Source organism: Setaria italica, chromosome II (genome assembly GCF_000263155.2).
Source record: "Setaria italica strain Yugu1 chromosome II, Setaria_italica_v2.0, whole genome shotgun sequence".
NCBI lineage: Eukaryota > Viridiplantae > Streptophyta > Magnoliopsida > Poales > Poaceae > Setaria > Setaria italica.
In genome coordinates, this window is record NC_028451.1 from 43,026,338 (window position 1) to 43,037,406 (window position 11,069).

Below are 11,069 nucleotides of genomic sequence, written 5' to 3' on the forward strand. Positions count from 1 at the left end.
TTCGGCCATTGAGTTATTTGCCACGCGTACCTTGCCTAAAGTACTTTCATGTGTGGTATAAGCAGATTGCCATGATACCATCAAGGGGCAATCCCCCTGTCACCACGCAGGACCCAATCGTACACCTCAGCTAGGTTTGTAGTCATTATACCCCACCTAGCACCTCCCTCGTTTATAGAGTAATGCCCACTTTTTCTTCCGCTCATGCTCAATCCATTGTGAGAAGGTCTTAATGGACCTACCTCGTCTTCGCCTAACATTCGGACCATCCAGTCGGAACATCCTCCAAAGACACAGGTTGCTTAGCCTCACTGTTCATCGGGCCTCTGGTCTAGTTCTTTGGATTGTTTCTTCGTGAGGGGGGGGGTTCACTGTTGTTGCGTGAGAAAAAGAGGGGGCAGGGCAGCTACAGAGAAGGAGAGGGATGCAGCAACACGAGGATGATATTCAACAACTGACCTGAAACTTATGGATCATCTATTCCATTTTGAACCAAGCAACTTAGTATTCTTTCATGTGAACATGCAGTTCCAGACTATTGTTTTAAAAAGGTAAAATATTCAGAAATGGTTTTGAGTTTATTGAAACAAAAGCAGTTAAAATCCTGTTGGCTATGCATATTCCTCACAAAAAACTTGGTTGGGATGTTCAGTTCAGTGGCTAAGGAAACTAGCTTGAATAGTTGAATATCTGTATATTCTCCTATATTCTTAGCTAGTATCTGTCTTATACATTTGAATTTTCCTCACTTATGCCTTAACGAATGTGACCAAAAGTATATAATTTCAGCTTCTACAATCGATGTTATATAGTGAAGGGAAAAAAAATCTGTTCTTGCTTGACCTATAGTACATGCTCTTGCAGGATGAGTGCTGGTACAGCCGTGCAGTCATCGATGGCTTGTTATCTGATGGCCTGAGAATTTGGAAGAAAGGTTGAGAGTTCTGCAGGAGGTGGCTGCCATTTTTTCAGACGGGCATTTTCAGAAGAATGGGTCACAACAGCTAATTGCGGAGAACTTGATTGCTGTCTCACTTGTATTCAAGCCTGAGCCCCTGACTTGAGCCTGCTGAAGAACTGCCACCACTCGACATTGAGACAGAACTTTTTTTTTTTTGAAAAGATCATCGAGACAAAACTACTTTGTGACAGTTGTAAGCAAGAGAACAGACAAACACATGTATTTACGAAAATGTTACCGTGGCCGCACACAGCAACTTGGTCCCTTTTTTCAGTTTTTGTTGAGCTGCTTGCTCTGTAGATTTATATATGCATATTGGGTTGGGGAGGGGGAGGGTATGGACAAGAAGTAAATGAAAGAAGAAAACCATCCACTAGACGGAGGACTGATGAATGGTCATGCCGGAGGGTACTTAAAAATGATGATCTACTGGAGAATGGCAAAGATTCAGATCTACTAAGTCTTTTTGTTTTTTAAAAAAAAAGGAAGAATCAAGAATCAGGTCTACTATCGTACTGTAGTTCTCTATTTTTCATTGAAGTCTGTTAAACTTGTGTATCTTTATCTATCTATTTCGAGACTGAACTGCCTTGTAAATTGGCGCCCGCACAATTTATAATCTTGCAGGATGTATAAGGTCCTCTGAAGCTGACCGTTTAATTCTACGATATAGCTCAGCTTATGTTCGTTGTTGGTCGTTCGGGTCGTCAGTGATTTTTTTTTTCTGAACCTAATCAGTGACCACCGGGATTCTTCCGTCGTTGAACCGGTGGCCGGTGCCCGGTGGGCATGTCTACATGATCCATTGATCCGTATGGTTCTGTCTCGTCTGGATTATCCTATCCTCGTGTCATGCTTCCTAGCTTGCTTGCCGGTTGGTTTGCTGCAGCCATATCGCCGGCCCAACTCTTACTCCTGCTTGGCTCATTGTGTTGTGTCCTTCGCCGATTGTTCCTTTCCCAGTACTGTCCTGCGTACCGCACGGAGCTTGATGGATCGAGGAGGCACGGAGCTTCAGATCGCTAACGCGACGTTGACGAGGGATGAGCTGATGGCCATCATCAAGGAGACACTGCAACGACGCAGGCAGGCATGGAGCCAGAGCACCACTGCCCATGGTTCTATCCCGGCACGGTCTGATGTTAGAGATGGAAGGACATTCATGATGCATCTCACCTCAACAGACGCAAGCGAGAAGCAAAGATCCGTAAACCGTAATAAGCAGGCGTAGGGGCCACATCAGAATCTGACAATGTTCAATCCCAACCCATCAAACTGAATCTGAATCCGGTCTTCACCTCTGCTCCTGGATGGGTAAGCGGCTGAGGAAGAGGGCTACGAGGACGGCGGGGAATTCGAGACCGGCATATCCGAATGCACCACCGGCTGCGGGTCTCCGCCATGTCGCCGGCGGCGGGAATTCTCGCCGGCGTTCCTCCGGCCGCCAGCGGCCGCCGCCCGACGAGACGACGGCAAGCCCGGAGAGAAGCGCCGCCGCCGAACCTTCTGTATCCGTGCCCTTTCGGCGCGAGGGCGCTCCAACATCTTAACCAGCTTCGGCGGAGGGCACCTGTGACGAGGTGCCCGAAGACACCGACGGGGAGGCCTACGCCCCCGCCGTCGCCATAGCTCCGCCCCGATCCGAATACCGCACAAACACGCACCACCCAGCGCTTCAACTCTCTCCGTGTGTGCTTGCTACAAGGCCCTGCCTCGGCGCCTCACGTTGGCGGCCGCGCTCGAGTAGGAGAGGACGACGACGGCCTGCGGGCAAGAAGCTCGATTCCTCCCGCCTCTCAGGTTATTGCAGGATGCAGCAATCAGATGCAGCGACCGCTAGATGCTGTCGGTTTAGAACTTTGAAGCGCCTTACTTCGAGAATTCTGGATTGATACCCCTATTCGATAATCATCTGGATCTGAATTCTGAAGTGTCTTACTGTTCATTGGCCATTGGCCAATTCCTGCAATGGAACAGCGATCGCTCCCCATCCAGACCCATCTCTGAAAAAACAGCATCATAAGAGCAAATTGGATTTCCTTATCTGTCTGTTTTTTTGGAGACCAATCTGTCTGTCTGAATCGATTAGCCTGTAGACGTACACGACTGTCCAATCGGTTGCGTACATCATCATCGTATTTGTGCGTCGTATCTGAATTTCACATCACTCGTACTTTTTACAAGGTTCAGGCTGCATTTTTGCCTCTGAACAATGTGAGAAGAATAGCCTGTTGTTAGATCAAGAGAATCATGAAGAGGACCGTACTGCCTTGTGTCCTCCAGTGGTACGCCTGAACATTAGTGGAAAGAAAGCCTGCATGCAGATGTCTCATCTAAACATCTTAATTCGTGCATTGCCTACCACTTGATCTGGATGACCCCTTGCCTCTTGCCTGCAATCCTGCATCTTCCACGTTGCCGTTCTCCAGTGGTTCCAAGAACTTTCCGTTCCTGTAGCTTTACTTTCCGTTATAAGGCATGCATGCTACAATTTCTGCCTCGCGTTGGGCAGTACAGTTAAAAAAAAACATGTTCCAGATCTTCTGTATTGGGCAGAACTGAAGTACATTTATTCTTTCATACATACTAGTCAAAGGTAAAAACCTCTCGATTAAAGAAAGCAGCAAGTCCCTCGATCGAAAGAAGGATACAAATATCTCAGTTTCTGGATCTTGCCGAATGACCACAAAAAGATAGACAGGTATGGTCTTTTGTGGTACGGGGCTACCAGCCTACCACTCACCTTTCAATTACAGGTCATGCCGGCCAGAAGGCAGTGCCTAGGGCCGAGGGGTGGTCACGATGCCGCTCAGCTCGAGCTTGTTCCTGATGAAGAACGGGATCTGAGGGGGAGGTCGCGAAGGATCGCCACTCACACGGGTTATGACAGTGCACTGGAACGCCGCCTGCGCGAAGACAACACCTAGCTTGAACCCGAGCTCTCTGGGACTGAGGTCCCATACCGTCTTCTCGAACCTGAAGCCTTTTCCTCCGACGCTCACTTCGAGCTGATCCATGTACTTCTGGAACCCCACGAGCTCGCTGCCTGAGAGGTCCTCCAGGTCGATCTGTCTCAGGTCCAGCAGCTTGAGGTTCAGGTCCATCTCCTCGTCGAGCTTGCCATTTGGAGCGGCGTCGCCGCCGGCACCCGGGTCCGGTGACGGTGACGGCGCCATCTCGGCCGCCGCGGTGCAGCACGCGAAGACGGCGGCGACCATCAGCACCGCCGCCGCCGCGGCCAGCCTCCAGGAAGTCGCCGCCATCGCCATGGGTGTGGAGCGCTTGTGCTGGTGCGTGGGCCTGTCACGGCTACTGGAATTTGCTGCTAATTTGGCTCTCAATTCATCCTAGGCGTGCAAAGTGGACTCTGTATATGTAGATCATCTGTGATCAGTGATTTAACGATTGCTGGAGATATTTGTCAGCTAACAAAACAGGGCATACTTTCTTGCGTGCGGAGCATGATCGATCTCCATTTTACTATGTCCTTGACATCCACGGATTTGGTTGATGGCACCCACGAACGGTCGCATGAGACACATGGGACTAACGGTATTCGGTGAGTCACTACGTGCAACGGTGCAAGGCATGCACTGGCGTGGTTGCTGTACAGATGGCTAAACGATAGTCAATGGAACTGGACGGCGCGTTTGCAACGAGGGGTCTGAATATTTTCGAGTCTGCGCCGCCAAGGTGTGTGCAGCTAAGATTCTTGATTAGATTATGAAGTACCAGTGATTAACCATGTTTGTTTGGAATTATAATTCACCTAAATTATATAAGTTGGATTACGGCAGATGGCTAAACGATAGTCAATGGAACTGGACGGCGCGTTTGCAACGAGGGGTCTGAATATTTTCAAGTCTGCGCCGCCAAGGTGTGTGCAGCTAAGATTCTTGATTAGATTATGAAGTACTAGTGATTAACGTTTAGAATTATAATCCACCTAAATTATATAAGTTGGATTATGGGTTATTGGGTTATGAGTACTATAATCTGAAATAAGCTACCCAAGGTCAGATTATTTGCAGTCCCCTAGTGGTCACAATCTTTTATCCTACTACCCTTGGATCATAATATAGCTTATATAATTTAGGAGGGAAACAAACAGACTTTAAGGAAAAACAGAAGGTACTTTTACTCGCTCCATCCTAAATTATTATTCGTTCTAGCTTTTCTAGATACATAGTCTTTGATATGAATCTAAATATATATTATATCTAGATACGTAATAAAAATTATGTATTTAAAAAAGTAAAAACGAATAGTAATTTAGAACGGAAGGAGCAGTAGACTTGTAGTTGGGGGTGATATGCTCCGGCTTATGCTTCTGCGCTTGAATTTGTCAGTATTCCAACTATTTCGCCATAGAGAACCTTCTATTTAGGAAATTTCGTTTAAAATTATACACCTCGCCGTACTTGCTCATGGAAAGAAGCCAACTGAGTCTGCTCTGCTCTGTACTAGGGCACAACCGCACAAGTGCAGTAACGAAAGCATCAAGCAACCGCCCCACTGTTCATGTACGTGCCGTCCTGCCGTGTGACCGCATTTCACCTCAGCGACCCGTGCTTTCCCTTCCAGGGTCCAGCAGAGTCTCACACTTCATCAGCAGTTACCATGATGTCAAGCAAGCCAGGACTCTGCAAACCTGTCTCCTTTGGTAGCACTAATAACACAGGGCATGTTGTTGTTGTAATGCTGAGTGGTCATCTGTTCTTGCTAGACTTTTACTGAATTCACATAGCACTAATATGGCAGCGCCTCCTTCCACTGCTCTCAGCGATCTGTGGTTTGCCATCTGATGGACCAAAACTTGTGGAACCACAACATGCTGAGAGCACTGGTTGGTTGTGCTACCATATTACAGACGGGTGTGTTCAGAAGAATTGCGTCACCGCAGATCTTTTCGTACGGAATACCCAATGTCTCGATTGCCGTCTCAGGCCTTGTTTGGTTTCTAAATTGGGGGCGCTAAAGTTTGCATTTTATCATAAATACGCAACTATAGCATTTCGTTTGGATTTGTGAATTATTGTCCAAACATTGACTAATTAGGCTCAAAAGATTCGTCTCGCAAAGTACAATAAAATTGTGCAATTAGTTTTTGATTTCGTCTACATTTAGTATTACATGCATGTACCGCAAGTTTGACGTGATGGGAAATCTTCTTTTTGCATAGTACTAAAGTTGGGATTTTAGGAACTAAACAGGTCCGGAGAACTGCTGCGGCTGCCTGACACCCAAACAGCAGCTCTGATCACTTGTTCCCTCTTGATGCTGTCATGCTGTATGTAAGCAAACACTCAAACAGAAAATGCAAGTGATCTTACTTCTTTTCTTGTTTTTGCGCTCGTAGGATTGGAATGCTACTTGCTACGAACGTTATTTCAGAAGATGAAGTGCTGATGTTTTTTATTCCTAACAAAAAGGTCATGAGAGAATGCCAGAATAATGGCACCTGCCTTGCAAAGATCTGCATGCCTCACCTGCCATCTGATTTCAGAAAGAAAGCAACTGAGCCTCCAGTGCTCCGTGCGTGACAGAATGAGTGCAGCACCCAACCGAGTTCCAGTGCAGTACTGTTTGGAACTGTTCATAGTTTCACTGTGCGGCACTGTTTCGTTACTGTAGTATTTCATCTGGCCCGTTCGCTCTCAGATCGGACGGCCAAAATCACGTGCGATCTCCGTCCAGCACCCACACCGGAACAAAATTCATAGCAACTGCCTCACCGGTCATGTACATGCCGTATGATCTCGCATTTGACTTTCATTGCCTCGTGCCTTCGCTCCAGAGTACTGAGTCTGGCACTTCATCAGCAGCAGCTACGCTGATGTCAAACGAGCCAGGATTTTGCAACTAAACGGCCGGTACTTCAGACGCTATCAGGATAGTTTGTACAAATCTAGGTGCAGAGAAAGTACTTGGCATCATCGTTATACTAGCCACGGCCACTTGCAGTCGAACGAGGGGGAACGGGAGCCGATTCAAACTTCTTCAAATAATCTAGGTTTAAATCCAAAACCAATCCACAAAACTTTCTTCTAGTAATATCAGATCTCCTTAGCTATGTAAGAGCTAATGCATCTAGAAATGGTGCTAGGAACCAATTTAGGGACTAACAGAAGCAAGAATGAACCCAAGCAAGTGTCGAAAGAAGATATTCGAAAACCAACACAAAAGTACGGAAATTCCGTAAAAATCTCCGAAGAATCCGCACCTACGGAGTTTCCTGAAAATCCATAAAAATCTCCAGAATTTCCGCAACTCCAAAAACAGCCTGCGTGAAGAAGTTGCAAAAATCCGAAACTCGATAAAACAACCTCCAAAAATCACGAAATTTGAACCATATGCTCACAGCAACATACCAAGGCTATTTCTAAAAGCTCATTTCAAAAAGCTTAAGAATTGGTCACCAGATTCAAAGGATTTCGAGAGGGGAACAAAGAGCTCAAGAAAACTCCATGAACTCAAACTTGAAATTGAGTCAGACGGGGTTCAAAACGAACGAAACTCTAGTTGTAGCTTCACATGTCCATGGTGAATCTTTGTCCAAAAGATTTATCTAAGAAGATCAAGACTTCACCGAGAATTTCTTATGCTTGGCCAAGAATACAAGAGAAAGAGAGTTTTGGGGAAAACCAAATTGAGCCAAATCCGAGAGGGATTGAGGAGGCAAACACTTCAAAGTTCCTCACAAGGGTCCTAGCGACAAAAGCCACCAAAAAATCTCATGGATTTCGCAGTGAAACGTGAAGAACGAAAAATCCCCAAAATACCTTCGAAAATACCGAAAAAGATAAATTTCAGATTCAAAGAGGATGGAACGAGATGGCATGAAATTGATCTTTGGATTACTCCACTATATTCGGTTACAAGCCACTCCTAGCCAAATCAAAGCATTGGATGGCAAAAAAGATCTAATCAAAGATCCCTCATCACTCTCCCTCTCTCTCACCCAAAGGCTCTCACAAAGAAAATGAGAAGCTCACCACCAAAGAGACTCTTGAGATGTGTAGCTGCCCCAACAACCCTCTTCACATATATATAGGCATCCGGAAAATGACCATAATAATCTTACATGAAGCATACAACTCAAATACCCCACAGGGGTAAAACCGTCCAACTTTTTATCGATACATCGGACGGACCCGGCACCATCACAACTTCACTTTGCCTCGACGCAAGCTTCGTGATGGTGCCACGCATCCTTCGACTCAACGCCGTCCGGCCGCACCGGACTCGCCCCCCGGTTTTGAGGTCAAACCGGTCAAACCCTCTTGCACACCCCGCAGGCATGACTCACCTCCGGTTTTGAGGCTAAACCGGTCAAACCCTCTTGCACACCCTGCAAGGCGTGACTCACCCCCTGTTTTGAGGTCAAACCGTTCAAACCCTCTCGCACGCCCCGCAAGGCGTGACTCACCGATTGTCAGGAGGCAATTTATGCTTCTTAAAGTAGTCGATAAAGGGGATTCTCCAATCTATATCAATCATCATAACCTCCCGATCTGACGCATCGTGGCCTCAATCGGTTGTTTTTGAAGGTGCTAGCTCCACTATGGATGGCTTGTGTAGTTCATGGATGAAGACCCTAGCTGCCACTTCAGCACGAGTAGATTCGAGTTTGGATAAGACGTCTGCAGCTATGTTGTTATCACGGGCCACATGATGGAACTCCATACCAGAGAACTTGTTCTCTAGTTTGCGTACTTCAAGGCAGTACGCATCCATGTTATCCTTGTGGCGATCCCACTCGTCGTTGACTTGATTGATGACTACTAAGAATGAGTCATCGTAAACCAACAAGCGCTTGATTCCCAGCGAGATTGCCAGGATTAGCCAGTGCAGAAGCGCTTCGTATTCAGCTTCATTGTTGGACACCTCCCAGAAGATTTGCAGAACATATTTGAGTTGTTCGCCTATGGGAGAGAATAAGAGTACTCCTGCACTAGCACCCTTGAGCTTGTGCGATCCATCAAAGTACATGACCCAATGCTCTATGCGTTCTGCCAGTGTTGGTACTTGATTTTCCCGCCATTCAGTCATGAAATTGACTAGTGCTTGTGACTTAATGGCCGTCCTTGACTTGAATTCCAGAGACAATGCTCCAAGTTTTACTGCCCACTTGGAGATCCTTCTTGTTGCATCTCCATTGTGGAGAACTTCTACTAAGGGGAAATCTGTAACGACGGAGATGTTGTGTTCTAGAAGTAGTGTCGTAGCTTCCATAAGGTAAGTAGTATTGCGTATAGCAATTTTTGAATTGACGGGTACCTAGTTTTGGAATCCGACAACACCTCGCTGACGAAGTAGACGGACCTCTGTACTTTGTATACATGATATGGTTCTGCTCTTTCGACTACGATCGTCGTGCTGATGACATTAGTAGCCACGGTGATGTAGAACAACAAGTCTTCATTGTGGTTTTGTGCCGTGTGGACCAGTGGCTTTGATAAGAAGTCCTTCAACTGTTGAAGGGCTTGATCTGCCTCCTCGGTCCACTAGAATTTGTCTTACCGCTCGAGTGGTTTGAAGAAGAGTAATCCCCATTCTCCAAGTCTAGAAATGAATCTGTTGAGAGTCGTCATATATCCAGTCAGCTTCTAGACATCCTTGATGGACGATGGAGCGTGCAAATTTGTGATGGCGGCGATCTTCTCAGGATTAGCCTCGATTCCTTGATGGTTGATGATGAATCCAAATAGTTTTTCGGAGGGTACACCGAACACGTATTTTGTTGGGTTCAGTTTCCACCGGAATTCTCGCAAGCTTGCGAAGGTTTCTTCCAGATCCGCAATCAAGTCATCGGGATTTCTGGTCTTTGCGACCATGTCATCCACGTACGCCTCTATGTTGCGGTGTAGTTGTTTCTTGAAGCACTCCTGGATGGCTCGTTGGTATGTGGCGCCTGCGTTCTTCAACCCAAAGGACATTGTAGTTTAGCAGAATGCTCCGTATGGGGTGATGAACGCGGTCTTCATCTGGTCTTCTTCCTTAAGAGCTATCTGGTGATACCCCAAGTAGCAATCAAGAAAAATAGAGTAGAGCACATCCAGCCGTCGAGTCGATGACTTGATCAATCCTAGGGAGCCCGAAAGGATCTTGTGAACAGTGCTTGTTGAGATCCGTGTAGTCGACACACATTCTTCTCTCATTGTTGTTCTTCTTCTGCACCAAGATGGGATTGGCCAAGCACTCTAGATGATAGAGTTCTTTTATGAAGCCAGCCGCGAGTAGTTTGGCCAACTCTTTTTTTATTGCTTCTCTTCTGTCTTGGGCGAATTGACATAGTCGTTGTCGCTTTGGTGTAGCTTTGGGATCCACATTTAGTGAGTGCTCAATCAACTCCCTGGGCACCCCCAGCATGTCTGATGGCTTCCATGCAAAGATATGTCGGTTGGCCCGGAGGAAGCTGACGAGCGTGTCTTCCTATTTGGGGTCGAGCCCTGAGCCAATCAGGGCAGTCTTGGAGCTATCGCCAATCTCAAGGTCAATGGCTTTGATATCGACTTCACTTGCCGGCTTGACCTTGGTTGCCCCCGACTTCTTCTTTGGGATTTTGAGTTCTGTCGGGGAGAGTTTTTTGGAGGCGGTGAAGACTTGCATCATCGAATTTAGCACTTGAGTAGTCGTTGCCAACCCCACGACTTCTGTGTCGCAGTCGTATGATCTCTTCAACTCTCCGCGCAGGGAGAGTACTCCCTTTGGTCCCGACATTTTGAGTACTAAGTACACGTAATGCGGGATGACCATGAATTTGGCCAATGCAGGTCTTCCGAGGATAGCATGATATGATGTTTTGAAATCAGCTACCTCGAACCGGATGTACTCTGTCCGGTAGTGTTCTTTGGTTCCGAAGGTAACTGGCAAAACCACCAGACTAAGGGGTACAACTGCGTTGCCTGGAACAATTCCATAGAATGGAGAGTTCGTTGGGGTGAGCATATCCATAACGTCTAGGCCGATCTTCCGCAAAGTCTTGGAGAAGAGTACATTAAAACCATTGTTGCCATCAATAAGGACCTTGGTGAGTCGAGAGCCTGCGACTACTAGGTCCAGGATGAGAGGATAGCGTCCTGGGTCGGAGAAACTAGTCTACTGG

General features: G+C 46.8%; 1 protein-coding gene across 2 annotated transcripts in view; it reads left to right on the forward strand.

The window, feature by feature from the left end:
• LOC101773593 overlaps nucleotides 1–1,626 on the forward strand; it is a 4,114-nt gene extending 2,488 nt beyond the window's left edge. Inside the window, exons 1-2 of one of the 2 annotated variants that reach the window (XR_001163241.2) lie at nucleotides 367–551; nucleotides 865–1,527. The gene's annotated coding sequence lies outside the window, so the exon portion shown is untranslated. Of the gene's footprint in view, nucleotides 1–366; nucleotides 552–864 lie in introns of those variants that run through there. The other variant, XM_004957929.3, reaches the window with a different exon arrangement.
• The last annotated feature ends 9,443 nt before the right edge of the window (nucleotides 1,627–11,069 follow it).